Raw genomic sequence first — 24,469 nt, 5'->3', positions numbered from 1 at the left:
GTTGTTTGTATTTTAGCACAATAAAAAAATATCTGAGACAACACAAATTTTAGGGGAGTTTTTGTATGTAGGGAAAATTTTTGTATGTAGGGAAACTCAAGCATTCAGTTTGGGACATGTTAAATTTGAGATGCCTGTTACATATTCAAATAAAGCTGGATTCAGAAATCCAGAGCTCAGGGGAAAGTTTAGGACTGGAGAAGTAAATCTGGGAGTCATTAGCATAGACATTTAAAGACTGAGAACTGGGTGAGACTGCCTAGGAAAGTTGTGTAAGAAGAAACTGGGCCTGGACTACCTTGGTAATGGTCGGGAATAGGAGGAGGACCAGCCAAGCAGCTGTGGGCATGCTGGCTCCACAAAGCAGTAGGAGAGTTAGGACAACATGGCATCTCTGGAGCTCGGGTAGAAAGCACTTTGGGGAGAGGGGGCATCAAGTGTCGATTACTGTTGAGAGATGGAGTAAGATGAAGACAGCTGGCTTTTGTGTGATGGAAGTCTCTGGGATCTTTACAAGGTTGTAGTTTGTGAGGAAATGAACTGACAACACAGAGTCAGTCAGGCTCTCCTGTCCCACTCTCTCTTGGCCTCATACCTTGTGCTCTGTAAACAATAATATTGCCAACCTTGGTAGCCCTGCGCCTGCGTGCCCACTTGGCCATGGACCACTCTGGTCTGTCTTAGTGTATCAGTAGTCTTTGAAGACTCCCTGTTGCTGCTGCTCCTGCCCAGAGAGAATAAATATGTCTGCAGTCCCCACAGCTTCTCAAGTCTTTTTCCAGCTTCCCTGGTCACGCCTTGTCTACCCAGGGTTTAGTGAACAGTGTGAGCAGCAAGACATAGTTCCAAGTGGTTATATGCATTACTCAAATGCACTAGCTTAAAATATTTTTTTTGTTTGGTTTATGAATTTCTCAAAGAGATGTATTCAAGTTTTCTAACATCAATATAGATTGATCAATTTGTATTTCTTTTTCAAAAAAATATTTAGTGTTTATTTATTTGGCTGCACTGGGTCTTCATTGCTGCATGAGGGCGTTCTCTAGTTGTGGAGTGAGGGGGCTGCTCTTCGGTTGTGGTGCGCAGGCTTCTCGTTGTAGGGGCCTCCCTTGCTGCAGGCGAGGGCTCTCCCAGGCTCCAGTAGTGGTCGCACACGAGCTTAGTTGCCCCGTGGAATGTAGAATCCTCCCAGACCAGGGGTGGAACCAGTGTCCCCTGCATTGCAAGGCAGATTCTTAACCGCTGGACCACCAGGGAAGGAAGCCCTAATCTTATATTTCTAAGGCCTTCTGCTTGTTGAATTTAAAAATTCTGTATTAAGAGAATAAGTGTTTTGACTCTCATGTCTTGTTAGTGAATTGTGATTTTTATCATCTGGAAATAGCCATCTTTCTTTTTAATTGTAATGGCATATAGCTGGATTTTTAAAACTCCAGATCAAAACTTGGTTTTTTAATATGGGAACTTAACTCATTCACATTTTGTATTACTAATATATTTAAATATACTCATATTATCTTGGCTTATGTTTTCTATTCAGTTTTTTTTTCTGTTTCTTCTTGCTGTCTTTTATTAGACTGATCAAGTTTTCTCATGGTTATACATGTTCTAGTCAAGTTTTACTGTTGGTTTGACTCAGTTTTTTTTCTCTTTTGTCTCACAGCGTCTGTTTCTTTGGACTATCTTTTGTCATTGTTTTTTTTTTTTTTTTTTTTTTTTGAGTGCATTTTTGAGTACTGTAATTATTTTAGAGATAGTATGATTGTGGCAAAACTTCTGAATCCTTGTATGTTAAAAATGTCACCAATTTTGCCCTCATATTTGATTGTAAGTTTGCCTTTATAGATTTCTAGGTATGAAATCATTTTCTTTCAGAATTTAGCACCCAAGATTGCTGATGAGAAGTCTGATGCTAATTTGCCTCTTCTCTGATTATAAGTAACAGATACTGGCTCTGGCTAATTTGTGTAAAAAACATTTTATTGGCAGGTTATTGGGCAGCTCACAGAATTACCTTGAAGGCTGAAAATCAGGTTCGGAAAACCAGCAGGACCCAAGGGGGCCACAAACAAGGATACTCTGTAGGAACAGTCTGGCTAGGTCATTGCTGCCAGTCTTTGTGGTCACTCCAAATTCAGGTCCTGGATGGCACAGTTAACACTCAAATTGCCAAACCAGAAAGCAGAGTTATCTGCCAGGCACCCAGTAAACACATGGGAGAGGCAGAAAAATGGCTGGAAAGATGTCCATAGCTTAATGCTTGGAACTTATAAACATGTTCCTTTAAATGGCAAAGAGACTTTGCAAATATGATTAAGTTAGACAATTTGAGACAGGGTGATTAGCCTGTATTATCCAGGTGGGCCCAATTACAGGATTCCTTAAAAGCAGAGAAGCTCTCCCAGCTGTGATCAGAGGGAGACGTGACTAACACAGAGGGGTCAGAGAGACGCAGTGTTACTGTCTTTGGGATGGGGGACGGGGGCCATGAGCTAAGGTATGTGGTGGCTGTTGGTAGCTGGAAAACGCAAAAACCAAAGTCTCCCCTAATCTCCAGAAAGGAATGCTGGCACCTTGAGTTTAGCCCTGGACTTTTGATCTACAGAACAGTAAAGTGATAAATTTGTGCTGTTTGAAGCCACGGTGGAAAATTGTTATGGCCACAATAGAAAACCGGTACACCACACACTTGCAGTGTTTCTCTGTTGTGAAGCTAGAGCAATGGAAGGCCTCACTCTGGTGGCAGGCTGTGAACACTGTGAGCCTTGAGGAGCTACTTTGTCATCTAACACTTCCTCCTGTCTTCTTGCATCCCATCACTCTCTGATGTCCCTCTGATGTTTTCTTTCTGCTAGTTTAGGGGCAGGGGAAGGCCAATGGACCCCATGTTCTGAATACAGTTCTTTAATAAGGTACCCTGTTGGTTGATTCAGAGCTGCCTTCTGTATTATTGTAAATGTCCCTCCGAGTGTGGAACTCGACTTGCTCTTTCCATTGTTTTAATCATTTATTTGGTTTTTCAGCAGCCAGTTTGGGGATGTGATTTTTCTTTGCTCTTTCAATGTTGTTAAATTTTATCTTTCAAATATTTCAAAATTTTCTGATAATAGTGCCCTTTCCTGTTTAACAGTGCTATGTGAATTTCTTCTTTAAAAACGCTTTGCACCTGTCATTGTAAGAAAACTGGGGTGGAAGGGAACATGATCTTATGCGTTCAATTCACCATCTTGATCCAATTGATGCCTATTACTTAGGCTGATTACTCTGAACCTGGGGCTCAGGCAGAATCTGAAGGACTAGAAAGTTCCCTGAAGGGTGGGCCATGTGGTCAAGTCTCAGCAGGGAGGCACAGGAGGAAGCCAGTGGAACCCAGGGTTTAGGAGGACCCAGGTGATGTTCAGGTAAGCCCCCTAACAGGAAAAGACAGAACAGACCTGAGTTCAAACCCCAATTTTGCCCCTTTCCAACCAGGTAGACTTAGTCAAGTTTCACCTCTAAGAGCTTCCGTTTTTTCGTTTTAAAATGGGGTTAACACCATCTATCAGACAAGGTTGCTCTAAGAATTAAATGAGAAAATATTGGCAATGTGCTTATCATAGGCTTGGCAATATTGGGTATTTACTGAATGCCTTTACATGGATTAATCTTGTTTAATCCCAACTTTTAAACCTATTACACAGATCAGGAAACTGAGGAATAGGGAATTTAAGTAAGCCGCTTAAGGCTGTAATCATAAAGTGGCAGAGGAGGGATTTTGAACCTGGGCAGTCTGGCTGTCACGTCTGCACACCCACATCATGCTACAGATTACCCTATTAGGCTGAGTGCTCTCCTTTGCCTTTCAAAATTTCCTGTGTGGTTTTGGTGGAGGGAGCCAGATTGATTTTAGGAACTAGAAAAGGATTGAGTCAGCAAGAGAGGATTAAGTGGCCCCAGTAGCAGGCAAGCTGAAGCTGGTGGATCTTGTAGGTTATTGTTTAGTATCCAAGTTTGTTGGCTAATTTGCTTTTATCATGCACTTATTTTGTGGAGTTAACGCTTGAATAACAGTAACGTGTACATATCTTAAAGGCACAGCTCAATGAATTTTCACATGCGTTTACACCTGAGTATTTACTATCTGGATCAAGCCAAAGAATGTTTCTAGCCCCCTTGAAGGCTCCCTTGGGCCCCCTCCCAATTGGTACCTGGCCAAAGGTAACTATTGTACTAACCGCTATCATTTTGGGTCCGTTTTAGTCCATTTTTGAACTTTGTATAATCGAATATAGGGTTTGTGTTCTGTCATGTTTTTTACTCATCTCATTTATTTATTTTGATGAATCAGATACTATGAATCTGTGAGCAGATGAGCACATTCCGTGAGCAGGTAGTTAAGGTCTCTGAGTGTGACCCCAAGGGCTCTGTATACAGTATAGCCTTTTGTGCATCTCAGTAGCTAGCTCTGGGGGATGGGAAAGAAAAGGAAACTTGCCCAGGCAGGGCCACCATTCGCTCCTGAAGGCTCTCAAGGTGCCCTGAGCTCGAGGGCGGACGTTCTAGGTATACTGTGTGCGTGAAGTGAATGTTGGTTCCGTTTTTCTTTCTGGGATTCCCCTTTGAGGTGGGACAGCTGCCTGAGCTTGGTTGAGGGTGGAGCGTCCTTTGCCTTTTTGCAGCTGTGGGAAACTCGGACTTGCTCTACACACTTGGGTGCAAGTCATGTCCATGCCTGACTCCAGCCTCCGGGAACCCATTTTCTCAGGGTAGGGGCACAGCTGTCTTCCCTGAGAAACACTGCCTTCCATGTCCTCCCTCTTGAGGATAATTCCAGCTTCTTTTCTGGAAGAGCCAAGAATTCTCAACCATAAAGAAGCTCTTAAAGTTCTTACACCTAAAGCATGAGAGAGTCCTGAGCTTCGGAATAAAAAGCTAGGTTTCCTTCCAGAGAGGAAAGGAAGGGGGAAATCGCATTTCCCTTCTATCCAGTAAGTCTCCAACAGAGGTGGGAACAGGGTATAAGTGACTACGTCAGTAACCTCTCCTGTCCCACAGTGCTGGGTTCCAGATCTGCTCTCCGTGAACCATGAGGGAAACCAGGCAAAATCGCACTTGAATCATCTCTGCCCCAGGTTTTTCAGATACAAAATGACAGTGATACCAACCTTGCAAAAATGTTTTCATTGGTAAATGAAACTAGCTATTTGGAAAGCTCCATATTTAGAGTCCTAGTAAATGTATTATTATTTTTTTTCTACAGGAGGAATCACTTGCTTGCATGAAAGTAGGAATAGCTGAATTGGGTGGCCTGGACTGCAGAGAAGCGAAGCACTTTGTCAGGCAGGTGGGAAGCAGGCTGGGCTTCTCTGTCTCCTTTATGTTTCTGAGCAGGTAAGCATGACTCAGCAGGTACTGGGAGGTACTATGTGCTCTCAACATAGTACCCAAACCTGACCAATAATAGAATTTCATGGAGAGTTTAAAAACATTCCTACCTCAGTCACTTACTTTCTTTAGCCACTACTCTGGTTAAGGATCTGATTCAGTAGGGCTTCAGGACATGGGGGGAAAAATCCTAGGTGATTCTGATGACCAGTAAGGTTTAGAGACTTGTTCTAGAATATATTCCTGCCCCAAAGTCCAATGGTTTGAAACATTTCCATATTTTCTGAGAGGGGGGGTATAAAATTAGAACTGGGGGTGTCCTAAGTCATCTTAACCACCGTGAAGGAATAACTTTTATGGAACTGTCTAGATTACATGAACCTTATATCATATACATTGTAAAGCCTGTGTCTTGATTTCTGTGACAAAATTTTCATCAAGGTAGCGGAGAAGGCAGTGGCACCCTACTCCAGTACTCTTGCCTGGAAAATCCCATGGATGGAGGAGCCTAGTAGGCTGCAGTCCATGGGGTCGCTAAGAGTTGGATATGACTGAGCGACTTCCCTTTCACTTTTCACTTTCATGCATTGGAGAAGGAAATGGCAACCCACTTCAGTGTTCTTGCCTGGAGAATCCCAGGGACGGGGGAGCCTGGTGGGCTGCCGTCTATGGGGTCGCACAGAGTCGGACACGACTGAAGTGACTTAGCAGCAGCAGAGGAGCAAAGCTCACCAGTGCCTTGTTCAAGTAATTGTACGATGCTTGGTCCCAAGCACTAACCAAACTATTCCTTTAACTGGGAATCATTATTATATTAAAGTAAATCAGAATGATCAGGCATGCCTTTCTCTTCTTTGTAGCCCCTCCTTAGCTTCTGTTATTAAAGGCATATTAATAATTACCTCTCTAGGATGCAACCTCTGAGCATTCTGATGAGAAAGAACATGAGATGATGGGCCCTTAGGACTGTGAGCTGAGAATGTCCATTAGAATCCTAACAGATTAAGTCAGCATGTGGAGAGAATGGAAATTAGAATTCTGATGGGAGATGGCTTGAGGGGATCAACCAAATCTAAAATTCTAGTAGTGCTTTATTACATGTTACTGTAATTGAAACCTTAATTTTGCAATTTATAATTGAGTTTAGGAGTATTGAAAATTTAGAGAGAGGGAAGAGATGAGAAAGGCTTGGGGAAGCCAGAGGATGTGAGCACAATACAAGCCCAGGTAGGAGATGAAGAGGGATGGAGTCAGAGAGTAAAAAGGTTGTTAAGGTAGAACAATACCCAGGTAACAATTGTCTCCTTCAGCCCTTTATGGTCCTTGCTGGACAATTCCCACCCCAACTTTTCCCTGCCTCTGGCTACTATTTCACCCTGGTAAAAGGGAGAACTAAACTAGTTTCTTGAGGTAGTCTCAAGATGACTTAAGTAGAAGTCTAGGAGATGGCTTAGATTATAGCCGAGAAAATACCTAAATGTATCAGATCACAGCTTTGTCCTGTATTACTTAGATGTTTTACTGGGGGCCGAGCTCATGGAACTTTTGCAAACAATCTGGAGCTTAGAGGGTGTCTTCATCACTCGTTCTTGAGAATTTGAATCCTGTCTGTGCTGTTTATTGTGTGCGTGTTGCTTTTGTTTTTTGTTTTGTTTTGTTTTTTTTTTGAATTGAATTCCTGTTGGAGCAAAACTGGCTGATTGCTGTGAAGAGGTTTGATTTTTGGTTTTGCTGCACTTAGAGAAAGCAAATGAAACCTAAGAATTAAGTTTCTTAGTTCTATGTGCACTAGATTTATATTATACCTTCTCAGAATGAAGAGGCTTTACTGCTAGGGAATAAGTGACTATAAATCCTCCTAGCTTGTCATTTCCCCAACTTTAACCTCCACCCTTACTCCCACTGGGTTATTTTGAGGCATTTGAAGTAAATCTCAGATGTCATTTCATTTCTGCGATAAGTATTTTAGCATGTGTCTCTAAAAGATATGGATTCTTTTTAAAAACATAGCTTCAGTTTGGATTAAGTGACTAGCAAAGTAAAGAGGTGTACTTGCAAAACAAAACATAGCCACAATACTTTAATAGTACTCAAAAATATTGATAAAAATTCCTTAATATGATCAAATATCTAATCAGGTTTAAATTCCCTCCATTTTTGGATTTTGCTGATTAGTTCACTGAGATGTTGCTTAACAAATTCCTTTATTCCCTGTACATCCTGTAAGCTGAATATTAGCTCTAGAAGTTTAATCTGACTTGGCTTGGCTTTTTTGGCAAGACACTTTGTAGGTTATATAATATAATTCCAAGCTTACATAATTTCATTGGAAAGCATATGATTGTAGCAGGCATTGACTAGAAAATTGTTCATTTTTGACTGCCCCTCAACTATCAAGCTATATGCACCTTAGACATACTTCATATACATACCCTCTCCTTTGTACTATTTTAACTGATTAGGATGGTTACTTGGTTGTAAGCTCATCTCACAGAAGGTTCCATTAACCTCAATATATGTAAGTAAGCATTTTCTCAATTCCCGCCTGTGGTGATATTGCTGGTTGTCTGTTCAACTACCATCCGTCTCACCTGTTTAATGCACTGACAGGGCCTGCTTCCTGTTAAAAAGTCTGGCCACTTTTTCCAAAGTGCCTGGTTTCTGGGAAACTCTTTCCTTCTTTATGAGGATTCTTGTCATCTTTGGTTTTTTACATGAAGTGTGAGGTTGTTATTTGGTGTTCAGTGGCCATCTTCTGACCATAGGGAGTAAGCTTAAGGATTAACACCAATGTGTCCAGGATGATGGGATGGAAATGTGGGATGAGTCCAGATGCTCAGTAAGTCATGGAGCCACTGGATTAGGCGACCTTGCAAATGCCATGCCTCCAGACTTCTTATGTGAGATTATTAAAAAAGGTGTATTTAAACCACTTTCAGTCGATCATTTGCAGCTATAAATAACACCCCAGGTATATTCAAATAAATTTTTTGTGTTTCTGTTCACTATTTAAAGCCCTGATATAGGGGGGGAAACCCCTATAAACTTTTATCTTGAGTCAAAATCTTTGTTAAGCACACTACTAGAGCTAACATGATGATACAGATAGCACAAATCATTGAATCATCAAAATTAACTTGTTTTGATGTCATATTTTAAATCAAATCAGTTTTTGATTAGATACAAATTGAAAAAGCACACAGCAACTTAAACGTAGAGATAGAGGCCCAAACCTTCTGTGTTGGGGATAAGAATTGGAGTTGAAATATTTTCCTGTCTCGTCCTCAAAGCACGTAACCAAGAGTTGATTTTGAGTGTTGGCAACAAAGGGAAACTTCTCCTGTTACATTATGCTGGACATAATATCCGTATTAAGTAGGAGAATTGGAATGTCTGAATCTCCTCCTTTGCAAGAAGACAATTCCCAGCATTCAAATTGAATGCACAAAGTTAGCAGGCAGTGATGAGGATTTAATTTTTTTAAAAGGTATGATGTTTGAAATCTAAGAAGCAGCTATAGAACTGAAAAAAGCAAAGGATAGCTGATGATCTGTCCTGTGCTTGTTCCTAGTTCTATTTTTTTTTTTAATTGATAAATAACATGATGCTCCTGCTTGTGTTTTGCATTCCCAGACTGTTGGAAGCAAAGTTTTATTGTTTTTTGGTCAGTTGTAGATTGCACCTTTGTCCTTGCAAACAAGGTGATGACAGTGAGTGGTTCCATGAAACCCTTGGTAACAAACCTCCTTTGTGCTGTGCGAAGAAGCCCTGGCTCATAAGGGATGACATCAGCAGGCTTCCCACCCATTCCTATGGATCCCTCAAAGTACAGAGACTCATTGTTGATGACTTTCACCCTGAACAGCTGCTGGTCTCACTGGCTTCATTCACTGTGAAGATGGTGATCATACCTCGCAGAATTCAAATAATCATGTTTTCAGACCATGTGTCAGGCCATCTGCCCTTGGGTCTGTTTAGGAAAATATGATCACCTTTAATTATGGCACAACCCCTTCCAACTTCTCTGCCTACTTGGAGGTTTTCCTCACATGTCTCATTGTTTTGGACACATCTCAGGTGGTGTCCCTTCTCCTTTGCTAAATAAGCAGAATTACCTATGTTTTCAGTGGAAACGTCTTCCCATAGGGATCCTGCCTAGAAGGCATTTCAACATGGTCAATACTTATATACAGTAAGGCAGAGCCTACCTCCCTAGGAAAAAACTACCTGATCAGAATTCTGAGTAATTTAAATGTCCATTAGCACAATAAAATTCAAAGCCTTTAAAATTGCATAACGTGATGCATTTAATCAGTTGAGCATAGCTTATCTTGGAAAAGTCACTGAAAGGAAGAAGGCAGGGTCAGTGTTCAGCTTTGAAGATAGGTAAGAGCGAAGAGCAACATTTGAGCCCACTGGGGGCAGGCTCGCTGTGTACAAGTGGTGGATCAGGCAGCAGGCTTGCTGTTTGTCTGACACTGTGGCTTGGAGACGGAGAAGGCAATGGCACCCCACTCCAGTACTCTTGCCTGGAAAATCCCATGGGCAGAGGAACCTGGTAGGCTGCAGTCCATGGGGTCACTAAGAGTCGGACACAACTGAGCGACTTCACTTTCAATTTTCACTTTCATGCATTGGAGAAGGCAATGGCAACCCACTCCAGTGTTCTTGCCTGGAGAATCCCAGGGACGGGGGAGCCTGGTGGGCTGCCGTCTATGGGGTCGCACAGAGTCGGACACGACTGAAGCGACTTAGCAGCAGAAGCAGTGGCTTGGAGAACGTACCAGAATCTCTGCTATCTTTTGTGTCCTTAGTGCAGTGAGCCAAGCACATGAAAGGCGCTCAGGAGATACTTGCCAAACTGCATTGACATGTAACTTTTACTTGAATCTACTGTTTGCTACCCCAGATAAATGCACTTGCAACCATCTTTCTGGTTCAGAGTCTCAAAGCTGGTCTGAAATGTCATAAAGAATGTTTGTGCTTAAGGATAGTTTTTCATGGAGGTAGGACTTTGATCTTCTGAAAAATTTTTAATCTGATTATGTAGCCAGAATATTAGAAATAAAGTTTAGAAGAGGGCAGACAGTTCTTGGGTATCAGGAGATTGTTAATGGCTTGGGACAGGTGAATAGATATATTTTTCTGGTTCTGTGAGCCTTACCCCTTTTTATAACTACCAGGTATTTTATAGACACATTTTTCTATTCAGCAGTCAAGCTGTAAATGGACTGAATCTTGATAGTTGTGTCTTTAAAAAGGAGGGGAAAGAGAAAAGAGAAGCACTGCCATGATTACCTTAATGGAAATGTCTTTTGTCTTTGGAAGCACAGGCCCAAAGCTGTGGGCCATCACTGGGCCTTCACTCCACTTTCAACCCATCCTGTCTATGGGCTTCCTGTAGGTCTGGCCCTCATATGTAACTCTGGTGCTCTGAGAGGAAACTCTGCCTATTGTTTCCTTAACCGAATTCCATGGTTTTTTTTTTTTTTTTTTTTTTTTTTTATCATAGAATTGTAGGTGCTCAGTAACTTTGGGTAACTTGTTGGGTAAGTAAAACAACAAGTGGTGTTTAGCAATATTGGTGAGTGGTGTAGCTTTTCCTTCATACTCACAAGTTCCCTGGGCCCAGGATCGAATCTCCCCCACCTAGATGTCTCAGTATACATATGGACACACCAAGTGTTTATGTCTGAGTAAGCAGAGCGTGGACGCGTTCACGAACACCACGGGAGACTGCGGTGTTAACCTTCCCCCCCTCACCAGTGTTGCCTGCTGAGCAACAGAAATGTTCTCCCAGGTCCTTTCAAGATCTCACAGGTTCATGGTAATAGGTGGGAAAGGACCAGAGAGATTTTTAAGTCAAACTCTTCCTTTTATTGGAAAAGCCCCTGATGCTGGAAAAGATTGAAGGCAAAAGAAGGGGATGGCAGAGATTGAGAGGGTTGGGTGGCCTCACCGACTCAGCAGACATCAGTCTGAGCAAACTGGGGGGGATAGTGGAGGACAGAGGAACCGGGCGTGCTGTGGTCCACAGGGCCGCAAAGAGCCAGACACGACTTAGGGACCGAACAACAACTTCATTGTATAAGTGAAAAAAACTGGGTCTGGAGAGGTGGAGCAACTTATGCAAGAATCATATATAGCTAGTCTTTGGCAAAACCAGGAAGAATCTGAGTCTCCTTGAAAGTCATTTTTCTTCCAGAAATATTTTAAAGCTTTATGTTAAAGATCCTCATTTTATGGCTATATATATGCCATCAAATAGTTATAATCAATTACTCCTCAAGGAAACTCTAAAAGCTTTTAGCTAATTATTTCCCATTTGACACATTTCAGGATGTCAAATAGTTCTTACATCAAGATAAAATACATGACAAGTTGAAAAGAAGAGCCATAAAAAGATAGAAAACTTTAAAGGAGTTATCCAAAAAACTGGTAACATGACTCCAATCCTTTGGGTACATTCAAGGTAAAAGGATGGGCCTCTGAGGAGGGCTTAATAAATAGTCCCATCTTCCTCACCCGGATTCTGAACAAATTGAGAAACAGGAAAGTAGCGGATAGAGGTCAAAATATCACCTTTGTTATTGAAAGAAGCTGAGTGGAAAGCCGAACTTAGCGTAGCAGCCAAGTGGGCTGTTAACTGAACCCGATTCAGGACCACCTTCTGGGCAGAACCAGTAATGCCTGAGGGCAGGACCACTGCTAAGAGGAAGAAGGGCCAGGCTAAGCTTTCCCAGTGAGTGAATAGTGTTGTAAAGTGGTGCCAGGAAGATTCCAGGATGTTACAGCTGGTGCTGGACTCAGCTATTCCCCATAACAAAAACGGGGTTGCAGATGGGGAGGGAAAATATGTGATGAGGTTTCTCTGGAGGAAGATAATCTGAAAGCCCCTCCCACTCCAAAGTTGCTTTTTCCTGGAAAAGGCTTCTTTCAGAGAGCTTTACATACGCCTTGTGCAGCTTGGAGGGTGCTGGTGGCTGGGGTTTGGCTCCTGCTTGTAAACTAAAAAGGAAAGACTTCTCACAGTGGGAACAAAGGAGAAGTGGCTGGACTGGGTGGGCCAGTGTTGGCAGAGAGAAAGAGAGAAGTAGGAGGAGCGAGGGGGGTGGTGTGGGTGAAGAGAGGGAGGGAGAGAGACAGGAAACTTTGTTACTGTCCAATAGGGCCACCTAGAGGGGCTCTCAGGCTTTTGAAGGGATAAGCTGGAGTTTTGACCCAGAGCTAAGGAAGTTATAGCCGATCTAGGAGAGGGCAATGGCACCCCACTCCAGTACTCTTGCCGGGAAACTCCCATGGACGGAGGAGCCTGGAAGGCTGCAGTCCATGGGGGCGCTAAGGGTTGGACACAACTGAGCGACTTCACTTTCACTTTTCACTTTCCTGCATTGGAGAAGGCAATGGCAACCCACTCCAGTGTTCTTGCCTGGAGAATCCCAGGGACGGGGGAGCCTGGTGGGCTGCCGTCTATGGGGTTGCACAGAGTCAGACACGACTGAAGCGACTTAGCAGCAGGGAAGCTCAGGTGAGAAAAGGATGGTGGGTATCTGAAGCTCCCCTTGAGAGCTTCCCACACCAAAAAGAGGCAACTTTCAATACACTAGCTTAGCCCAAAAATAGAAAAGCCAGTCAATAAAGAACCTTCATCCCACCCTCCTTTACTTCTTCCTTTTCCCACTTTGACCTTAGAACAACCATATTTAGTGAAATGGGGCAGATAATTGGAAACAGTAGGTAGAATAAAGGAAAAGATGGGCCTTGCCCCTGTCCCTGGCTTCTTGACTGCACGATGACCCAGAAAATAAAGGGAAAAGTTTCGCTTTTAAATCTGATTCTAGGATTTGATTATTACACAGGATTGGTTCTTCTCACTTATTAATTGAGACTGTCAGAGACTTAAAGTGGCTGTGGGACTTGTTACCTGGGAGTGATTTAAAACCAGTCCTAGCATAGGGTTATGGAGGTTTTCATCCAGGGGCAGGGAAAGAATATTTCTTCACTGGAAAATTTTAAAAGTGACAATGGAAATAAAAAAGTTGCTTTCTCATTTGAGATGATTAGTTTCTACTTCAAATTGAACAGCCTGTTGACTTTATTTTGTTGGTTTTTATTTCTCTTGCCCACCAGCATGGGATTGTTTGTGGTGTCTCTACATTTATTAAGGCTTCCCTGGTGGCTCAGACGGTAAAGCGTCTGAATGCAATGCTGGAAACCTGGGTTCGATCCTTGGGTCAAGGCAATGGCAACCCACTCTAGTACTCTTGCCTGGAAAATCCCATGGACGGAGGAGCCTGGTGGGCTACAGTCCATGGGGTTGCAAAGAGTCAGAAACAGCTGAGCGACTTCACTTTCCTTTCCTTTCCTACATTTATTAAACATGCTGCCTAAGCCAGGATTTGGGACACTGAGCACACTGGGAACTCCAGCCAACCAAGGGCCCCATCCTACTGATGGCACGTGCTGCGTCTTCCCCAGGTGGCAGGGCACATGCACAGCAACGTGGGGCTACTTCTCTAACGAGTTATGAACTCAAGCAGGAAAATGATCAATGCATTTTAGTCAGGAACAGTGGTCCTTCCATGCTCTCTTCTCTTCAAAGCACTCTGCCAGCAAATAGCACTGCTAATTAAATCTGTTGGTGAGTAAACTTAAGGAAATATATTAAATGGCTCCCTCTAGTCCTGCCCAAAGCCTGGAAGAGGAGGCCAGCTTGAGTTTTTACCACCATCTCCCAACACCCTTTGTTATTTGATCAGAATAGTTTCCCTCTAAGATATTAATGATTCCTAGGCTTTTGGAGAAGGCAATGGTACCCCACTCCAGTACTCTTGCCTGGAAAATCCCATGGACAGAGGAGCCTGGTAGGCTGTAGTCCATGGGGTCGCTAAGAGTCGGACATGACTGAGCGACTTCACTTGCACTTTTCACGTTCATGCATTGGAGAAGGAAATGGCAACCCACTCCAGTGTTCTTGCCTGGAGAATCCCAGGGATGGGGGAGCCTGTTGGGCTGCCGTCTATGGGGTCGCATAGAGTCGGACACGACTGAAGCGACTTAGCTTAGCAAGGGTTGCTTTAAAAAGTTTCTTTATTATACACGAAGTGATTGAAAACTGCCAATCATGAATCTGGCAATCCCCTCTCATGAGGTTAAAGACTGTTCTGATTACGATAATTACATTTTTATGAATATCCTACCTAGACAGTAACAATTTTACTGTGTCAGACTACACCACACAAAGATACATCAATTTCATCTGCAATGAAAAATAGATCCTAATAGCTCAGTTATATTTATATGATAGTCAAACATCAAGATGCAGTGTAAGTACTTCAACTGAAAGAATTCTGATCATTATTTAACCTTGAGATGGTGATTAAGGGTGAAGCCTTGTCAGCTTTCATGAATTATTTTTTTCATGATTTTTGCTGTTTTGATTTGATTTTTAAAACTCTGTAATTTAACACTTATTAACATTTGGATTCTACCCCCACCCTCCATGATATGTGGACAAGGCAACAGCAATAAAAGATTAATAGATGTGACTGATGGTCAGAGGATTAGGTAACTGTAAGACATAATTATGTTTCAGAAACAACAGTGCCATGCCAACTGGTTTTCTTCTTGCCTAAGTTTCTTCAACCATGATGCAAATAATGGACACAGTGTTCAGGTTTGATGCTATGAATACATATTATTTTAATGTACAGAAAAAACTGTTCCATTACTACAGATAGTCAACGGTGCTGGTCGAAGTGTACTCTGAGAACCAGTAGCATCAAGGCTCACCTAGAAGCCAGTTAGAAATGTAAATTCTCCTGCCCCAGATTTGTTGAGTCAGAATCTTTGGCAGTGGGGCGCAGGACTCGGTCCTAACGAGCTCTCCAGGTGATTCTCTGAGGTTTAAGAACTGCTTTAGCATCTTGTAGCTGTTTCCTTTGACTACAGTGAAACACTGCCAGGTATGGACGGGTAATCCTAGCAGCACTGAAAGTGTTCCCTGTTAACTGTGGCCATGTCCGTTCCAGGGGAACTTAAGTGGACAAGCTCTTTTGGTCAAATCCCTCTTAAGTGGGTTTTTTCTTTTCTTCGAATCCTCAGACCTCACAAACCATAGGTTCTTCCCATTACCACTCGTTAGTTCATCCTCCCTGGTAGAGGTATGTTTGTGATCCCTTTCTAATGTCAAAAGCTTTCCGCCACCCTGAACCTCTGCTGATCCTTTCCCTTTGTTACAACCTTTTCCCTACGGTCATCTTGAGTTGCTTAAAAAATTTAACATCCAACATGATGCTCTTTATATTTCTTATGGCAGCAGCTGCACTATATATTTTGATAGCACTATTAGTCACAACTATTTACCAGAACGCACCAGAAAATGCTATGTGGAAAGGCCGCACATTGCAAGCACACTTAATTCAAGAAAACACAGAAGAACATACTTAGTATGAGTGCTGATGCAAACTCACCAGGACTGCGCAGGGATGTCAGTAACACTTTTTCTTTGACTGAGAGATTAAGGAAATGTATTGCAGAGTTTGGTAATAGATGACAAAAGGGGAGGGAGGAAGGGAAAGAGTTTGAGAGAGAGAGAGAATTTTGTAATAAAAAAGTATTTCCAAGCTAATAGTATTCTAATGAATCAACATGCATGGGGCAGTGTTAAATGGAGTAAATGAGTATGACGAGAGTGAATGGCATCTTATGATTTAATCTTCATATTATTTTATAAAAATACACTCTTATATATATGAGTATATGCTTTTAAAGACCCAAATCTAAATCCTGAATGTGCATCAGAATGACCTTGAAGCTTGTCAGAACTACAAATTTCCATGCTTGTTATGTCAGCACAGATACTAAAATTCAAGCCTACAGAGGAAATTAGCATAGCCCCTGTGCAAGGATGAGGTGAAGATTCATGAAGCATTCCATATTTTTAAGAAATTTTCTGGGTTCCAAGAGACTTTTATTTTGGTATCTTGGAGTCCAGGAGTTTTTATGTAAAAACCACTCTGCTGCTGCTAAGTCGCTTCAGTTGTGTCCGACTCTGTGCGACCCCATAGATGGCCTCCTACCAGGCTCCCCGTCCCTGGGTTTCTCCAGGCAAGAACACTGGAGTGGGATGCCATTTCCTTCTCCAGTGCATGAAAGCGAAAAGTGAAAGTGAAGTCGCTCTGTCGTGCCTGACTCTTAGTGACCCCATGGACTGCAGCCTACCAGGCTCCTCCGTCCATGGGATTTTCCAGGCAAGAGTGCTGGAGTGGGGTGCCATTGCCTTCTCTGAAAAACCACTCTAGGTGATTCTAGTGCAGGTGGTCCTTAACTTGCATTTTGAGCAACACTGCAAATCTCACTCAGAAAGAGGGAAACCTTTTGATTTGTGATCGTGAGGCAGTAAGGCTCAACCAGTGTCACGGTATCTTTGGATCCCCGTGATGCATTAAGTCACGCTCTTGACTAGCACATGCTTTCTGTCTAGTTCTGGAGTTATTTGTGCACTTGCCTCCACCCCCAAAAGACTATAAGCTCCCTGAGACACAGGACTTGTGTGATATACTGACGTTTGTGTGTTCAGCTAGACTCACACCCTGCCTTCTCCTTATTGAGAAGATGCTCAATAATATTTGTCAAATGAATGAAGACACTAAGGGTTAAAACGCAATTCAGTGAGCGTGATTGAAACAGATCCTTTCACCCCCAGCTTTTGAGACCTTAGAGTCAGGTTTCTGTCTGTGTCTCAGCCGTGCATTTGTTATGTGGGAGGTCAGTTTCTTCTTCCTTCATAGGGCTGCTTTGGGGTAAAATGATGTAATATATGTGAAAATTCTGTGAAATTGCAGAGCCACTTGTTTCAGGTTTTTAGAGTATGACTGTCTATTTTTCCCTCTAACTTCATTTTTCTTGTGAATGAGTGCAACTTACATGACTGAGGCAAAGAACACAGCATTCACTTCTGGCAATTATGGGAAAGTGAATCCTATTATTTGAAATTTGAAAGAACCACCTGGCTTTTCCAACTTCAATACTAAAAATTGTAATATAAATAAAATAACTACCTCACAAATAATGGGGAATACAAAGGAAGGGAACTCCACCGGGGAGCAAATGAGCTATTCACACTGATGTTTGATTCTGAGACGGGACTTTCAGATATCTGTGTGTAATGAAGTGATCTCTGAACTTTAGTGGCTCCCCTAAGATCACCTTAAAAGGTAACAGTTGTCCGATAAGATAAGCTGAAAAGTACAAGTATGTAACATCACTTTCAAAACCTTAAGGTAGAGATTATGATTACTCTTCAAGCTATAAAGAACCCAAGAGTTGAAAGAAACTAGGTCACTTACAAGAGGCGATGTGCCCTGGGTGGTAAATGCTGGTCCAGGTCTGAAGCAGTTCATAGCCCAAAGAGGAAAACAAGGACAAGGAGTTTTCCATGAGATTATATGTTTTCAGTTGAGCCTATGTTGTCTTTTATGTGTGTATATATTTATTATTTTACTTAAAAAAAATTGAAGCATGTTTGATTTACAATATTTAGTTTCAGGTGTACGGCAGAGTGATTCAGTATTTTTCTGACTGTAGTCCATTATAGGTTATTACTAGTTGGTGGCTGTAATTCCCTGTGTCATACAGTACGTTTGTATTAGCTATTTTATACATAGTAGTTTGTATCTGGTAACCCATACCCCTAATTTGTCCCTTTCCGCTTACCTCTCCCCTTTGGTAACCACAAGTTTGTTTTCTATATCTGTGAGTCTGTTTCTGATTTGTATATATATTCATTTGTATTAGTTTTTAGATTCCACATATAAGTCATAATCTTATATAATGTTTTATAATATGTTTTTGTATGTCTTTTTCCACTAAGTATAGTAGTTTCTAGGTCCATCCACATTGCTGCAAATGGCAAAATTTTCGTTCTTTTTTATGGCTGAGTAGTATTCCATTGGAGAAAGAAATGGCAACCCATTCTAGCGTTCTTGCCTGGAGAATCCCAGGGATGGGGGAGCCTGGTGGGCTGCCGTCTATGGGATCGCACAGAGTCAGACACAACTGAAGGGACTTAGCAGCAGCAGTATTCCATTGTATGTAGCACATCTTAATCCAGTCATCTGTTGATGGACTCTGGGGTTGCTCCTATGTCTGGGCTATTGTAAATAGTACTGCTTTGAACATTAGGGTGCATATATCTTTTTGAATTAGTGTTTTGTTTTTTTCTGGGTAAATGCTAGGGATAGAATTGCTAGATCATATGGTAGTTCTGTTATTAGTTTTTTGAGGAATCTCAAAGGTTTCCTTTTCTCCACATCCTCTCCAACATTTGTTTTTTGTAGACTTTTTGATGATGGCCATTCTGATAGGTGTGAGGTGATATCTCCTTGTGGTTTTGACTTGCATTTCTCTAAGATTTAGTGGTGGTGAACTTCTCTTCATGTGCCTGTTAACCATCCATGTTTTCTTTGGGAAAATATTCAGATCTTCTGCCCATTTTCTGATTGGGTTGTTTTTCTGATATCAAGTAGTATTAGCTGTTTACATATTTTGGATACTAATCCTTTGTTGGTCACATTATTTGCAAATATTTTCTCCCCCCATTCCACAGTTTGTCTTTTCTTTATGTCATTTGTTTCCTTCGCTATGCAAAAGCTTTTAAATTTAATCAGACCCCATTTTTTGGTTTTTGCTCTTCTTTCTTTTGCCTTAGGAAACTGATCCAAAAATATTGCTACAATTTATGTCAAAGAGTGCTCTGCCTATGTTCTCTTCTAGGAGTTTTTTGCTTTCCATTCTTACATTTAGGTCTTAAACCATTTTGAATTTATTGTTTTATTTGGTGTGAGGGAAGATTCTAATTTCATAGTTTTAATCGCATTGTTGGCTGCCCAGTTTTCCCGTCACCACTTCTTGAAGAGTTTGTCTTTTCTCCAATGTGTATTTCTGTTGTAGATTAATTGACCATAGGTGCATGGGTTTATTTCTGGGCTCTGTATTGCTCCATTGATCCCTGTGTCTGTTTTGTGCCAGTACCATACTTTTTAAGTTACTATAGCTATGTAGTATAGTCTGAAATCTGGGAGAGTTATATCTGCAGCTTTGTTCTTCTTCCTCAAGATTGTTTTTTGGGGTCTTTTGTGGTTTCATATGAATTTTAGGATTATTTGTTCTAATCTAATTATCTGTGGGCAGTACAAGGACTGAATTATTTTAGAAATAGCTATAGGCCACTCTGTAGTACAGAGGAAGCAAACACTTTTGCTCTCTACTCTTTATCTGGAATTCTCATTTTACTCTTATAGAAAGCCTGTGGTTTAAACTTTTTAAGACAATCACTTTGTTCAAGTTCTATATCAGAACCTGAGGAGGACCATAATGTGAGGACAGATCCAGGTTTTGTGAGGCTGGAAGCTTTAGATAATTTAGGGTGCCCTATTGTTTAAAAAAATACAATAATAAATTTAAACATTTGATACAAAAGTGAGGATTGAAAGGAGTCAATCCTTCCAAGTGGTGGTCACAAAGCTGGAGTTTCATTTGTTTCTTAGAAACGTGCCTCTGTAATACTGGAAGCAAAATTTCAAGATAAAGGGATTTGCAATAGAATGTTGATGGGTGGGACATTTCCAAACATTTACCAGTAAAAGAAATACATATATGCTAAATGTAGCTCCATAGATAGACACTCAGTGCCAAATGCTCAGAGTAGAGAGAAGTAGGGCTGTGATGAAGATAGCAGAGAAGGGCCATTCTAAATTATACATGAAGGAAGCCTTCAGTTACTTGGAATGCTTAGAGAACTGAGTAGACTTTTCAAATTAATCAAAAACAACAAACCCCCCTCATTTATTGGCCATCAAAACTTAAAAATAATACAATTTTTTTCTTTTTTTCAATTTCCATGTAGGTTTAAGAACTTAAAAAAAAATCAATTCATGTAATTTACCAATTGAGTTTAAGGAAAAAAGAAACCAAATAATTACTTAGAGGGGAAAATAATAAAGTATTCATTCTCGCCTTCTCTGTTGCTTGGGTGACTGAAGTAGTGCCCATTCCTGGTGGAAACATGGATGCTGGCCTCCTTAACTGCCTCTCAGAGATCATTCAACTGGTAGAGTTATGGTGGGAACATTAGTTTGATTGTGGTGAAGCTATAACTGCTCAATTAAAATTTATTGAATGAATTAATGAACCAAATGAATGAACCAAATGAATGGTTCCAGTTTGGACAAATCAGGACAGTTTCAGAAGCATTTTTATTCCTAAGAATTCTATAATCAAATTTTATCAAGCTCTTGAATGCATTGAAAACTCCTTCCTGAATATGGCCTACGTTTGACAGCAAAAGGATTAGGAAATTGAAGGAAACTTTTACTGAGCGCCTGACATATGCCAGGGGCTTCCCTGGTGGCTCAGATGGTAAAGCGTCTGCCTACCATGTGGGAGACCTGGGTCAGCGAGATCTCCTGGAGAAGGCAATGGCACCCCACTCCAGTACTCTTGCCTGGAAAATTCCATGGATGGAGGAGCCTGGTGGGCTACAGTCCATGGGGTCACAGAGAGTCGGACACGACTGAGCGACTTCACTGACATATGCCAGGTACTTTGCTGATGTCTGTGTATTTCTTTAACTACTGTAACCATTTTGCAGTGTTGGAAACTAGATCTCAGGGCTAAGTAACTTGTCGGTGGCCTTTCAGGGAGCCAGTGGCAGAGCTAGGATTCAGATCCAGGTTTGTGTCCAGGGTTCATTCTCTTGACGCTGTAACTCGTCCTTTGACCTTTTCTTCCCAGCAAATGTTGAAAGACACACGAAACAGAGACTTTCCAGGCCAGAATATTGAAGTGGGTAGCCTTTCCCTTCTCCAGGGGATCTTCCCAACCCAGGTCTCCTGCATTACAGGCAGATTCTTTACTAGCCGAGCCACCAGGGAAGCCCTTAGCTAGAGGCAGAATTTTCCAGAAGGGAGTGTGGTGTGGTGCAGTTATACTGCTTAGCCATCAGTAGTATGTGACTTGGGGTCTTAAACTGTACATGTGTAAGATCAGAGGACTAGAGTCGATGACCTCTGAGTGAGGTGACCACATGGCCCAGTGTGCCAAGGCTGCCCCAATTTATACCTGTTGTACAAATGTGGGATTTGTACAAAAGCAACTATGATTAGCACTCCCGTCCACTTTCAGTAGTGTTCCACTGTGGACCATAAAGTCTAAGGCTGCCCTATATATGAGGTCTTGATTCTATGATTTCACATTGAATCTAATAATTTTTTTGATTACTGAAGCAACAGGAATTTTCATTTCCCAGGCCTGTGAAGTATGAGGGACTGACAGCACATGAAGTGACCCCTGTCTAGAGTTTGCTTTACATTTCTGATACAGAAATTCTGCTATTGCTTCTTTAAAAGTATAGTTGTTAATCCCCTTCTGGTCACTTTGGTTCCAGTTCATCTGGGATTATTATATAAATATTTACTTCTACTAATAGTGGCTACCACTTATTGAGTGCTTAGAATAAGTCAGGCTAAGTACATGGTCTCATTTAATGTATTTATTAATATTATAAGATAGTTTCTCACTTTCTAGATAAGGAAACTGAACCTTAGAGCAATTAAGTGACTTGAAGGAAGAGATGAAAGCAGATTTTCCTAATCTCTTAACCATTATACTATATTAAGGTATGTATACAAACACGCAGCAGATAATTTAAAAAACTGTCAAAGCTGGAGACAAGATGGCAGGTAGAAGGACTTGAGTTCACCTTCTCTCATGATACCACCAAAATCACAACCGACTGCTGAACAACCACTGACAAAAAAAGATTCAAACCTACCAAAAAAGACATTCCACCCCAAAGAAGAAGCCACACAAGATGGTACGGGGGTACTTTTGTGATATAGTCAAATCCCATATTTGCCAAGTGGGTGATCTACAAACTGTAAAATGATTATATTGCTGAGGATCTCCCACAGGAGTGAGAGTTCTGAGCCCCATGTCAGGCTCCCCAGCCTAAAGGTCTGGCACTGGAAGGAGGAGCCCCAGGAGCACTTGGCTTTGAAATAGGCAAGGCTTGAGTGCAGAAGCTCCACAGGACTGAAGGAAACAGAGATTCTACTCTTTAAGGGCTCACACAAGCTTTCACTCTGGGACCTGGGGCAAAGCAATGACCCTATAGAAGCCTGAGCCAGACCTACCTGTGAGTCTTCTGAGGAGTCAGCAATCAGCAGTGCCGCAGGCAGGGACACTGGCGGCAGATGCGCCGGGGAATGCTCATCTGCATGAATTCTCCTCGAGGTTGCCATTTTGGCACCGAGATCTGGTCCCACCCAACAGCCTGCAGGAAGGTTGGAACACAGCCCCACCCATCAGCAGACAGGCTGCCTGAAGTCATCCTGAGCCGACAGCTGCCAATAAACACACCCCTTAACATGGCCCTGCCCATCAGAGTGACAAGACCCCGTTTCACCCACCAGTGGACAGGTACCAGTCCCTCCCACCAGGAAGCTCACACAAGCCCCTGGACCAAATTCACCCATAAGAGGGCAGACTCCAGAACTAAAAAGAATGACAATTCTGTAGCATGAGGAATGGAGACTACAAACATAGAAAGTTAGGCAAAATGAGACAGTAGAGAAATATGTTCTAGATGAAGGAACAAGATAAAACCCCAGACGAACAACTAAGTGAAGTGGAAACAGGCAATCTACCTGAAAAAGAATTCAGAGTCTTGACAGTAAAGATCACCCAAGATCTCAGAAAAAGAAGGGTGGCACAGACCAAGAGGATACAAGAAATGTTTAGTGAAGAGCTAGAAGATTCAAAGAACAGACAAACAGAGATGAACAATACAATAACTGAAAAGAAAATTACACCGGAAGGAATCAATAACAGAATAAATGAGCAGAAGAATGAATAAGTCAGCTGGAAGATCGGTGAAAATCACGGCAGGGGAACAAAATAACAAAAAGAGAATGAAAAAAAGTGAGGACAATCTAAGAGATGTCTGGGACAACATTAAATACAGCAATATTCACATTATGGGGGTCCCAGAAGGAGAAGAGAAAGAGAAAGGGCCTGAGAAAATATTTGAAAAAAGATAATAGTCAAAAACTTCCCTAACATGGGAAAGGAAATAGTCACTGAAGTCCAGGAAGCCCTGAGAGTTCCATACAGGATAAACCCAAGGAGGAATATACTGAGACGCATATTAATCAAATTGACCAAAGCTAACGACAAAGATAAAACATTAAAAGCAAAAAATAATATACAAAGTAATCTCCATAAGGTTATCAGCGGATTTCCCAGCAGAAATTCTTCAGGCCAGAAGGGTGTGGCTAGATATATTTAAAGTGATGAAAGGGAAAAACCTACAGTCAAGAATACTCTACCTATCAAGACTCTTGTACAGATTTGACAGAGAAAATAAAAAACTTTACAAATAAGCAAAAGCTAAGAGAATTCAGCACCATCAAACCAGCTTCACAACAAATGCTAAAGAAACTTCTCTAAAAACCTTGTTGATATCAAGTGTTTAAAAGACATGGAGCAAGAGGATGTCACATGCAGTGCAGCACAGTAGAAATCAGTGCATCACCTATTAAAACTGACCAGTCAATTCTGTTCCTACACACTTATGGACACTAGCAAAATTCTTGCACATGTACACCAGGAGATGAGAATACAGTTTATAACAGTATTATTTGTAATAAATAAAAAGACAAAAACAAGCTGAAATTTCCATTAACAGTGAAATAAACAAAATGTGATATAATCAGAGCGTGGACTATCAAATAGCTGTGGACAGCAAGTAGCATGAACAAGTCTCAGTAATGCTGAAGGGGGGATAAAGTAAGTCCCTGAAAAATATATTCCAGCAGTCAGGAAAAGATGAGATTTTGAAAACTGAGGAGTAAGTTAGAGAAAGAGAAGAAAGGACATTGCAGTCATGGAGACAAGGAATAGCAAGACCCATTTAGGAACTGCAGATGCATGACACCTCCTCTGATGCATGTGTCCCTAACACGGAATTCTGATATACCTGAATTCACTTCTGGATACTTTTGAACCATGAGAAATTCTGTAAGTGAATTAACTGCTTATTAGG

At 41.6% G+C, this 24,469-nt stretch overlaps 1 long non-coding RNA gene and 1 other non-coding gene across 2 annotated transcripts in view; both read left to right on the top strand.

The window, feature by feature from the left end:
* The first annotated feature begins 2,395 nt into the window (after window positions 1-2,395).
* LOC129646267 (uncharacterized) overlaps window positions 2,396-24,469 on the top strand; it is a 31,347-nt gene continuing 9,273 nt past the window's right edge. The window contains exons 1-2 of the long non-coding RNA XR_008711815.1: window positions 2,396-2,497; window positions 5,240-5,370. This is a non-coding gene — a long non-coding RNA (uncharacterized LOC129646267). The remainder of the gene's footprint in view (window positions 2,498-5,239; window positions 5,371-24,469) is intronic.
* Window positions 16,203-16,308, top strand: LOC129648057 (U6 spliceosomal RNA). The gene has a single exon (XR_008712659.1). It is a non-coding gene; the product is annotated as a U6 spliceosomal RNA (small nuclear RNA).

Source organism: Bubalus kerabau, chromosome 3 (assembly GCF_029407905.1).
Source record: "Bubalus kerabau isolate K-KA32 ecotype Philippines breed swamp buffalo chromosome 3, PCC_UOA_SB_1v2, whole genome shotgun sequence".
NCBI lineage: Eukaryota > Metazoa > Chordata > Mammalia > Artiodactyla > Bovidae > Bubalus > Bubalus kerabau.
Note: the sequence above shows the minus strand (reverse complement) of the source record. Positions and strands in the feature narration are given on the sequence as shown.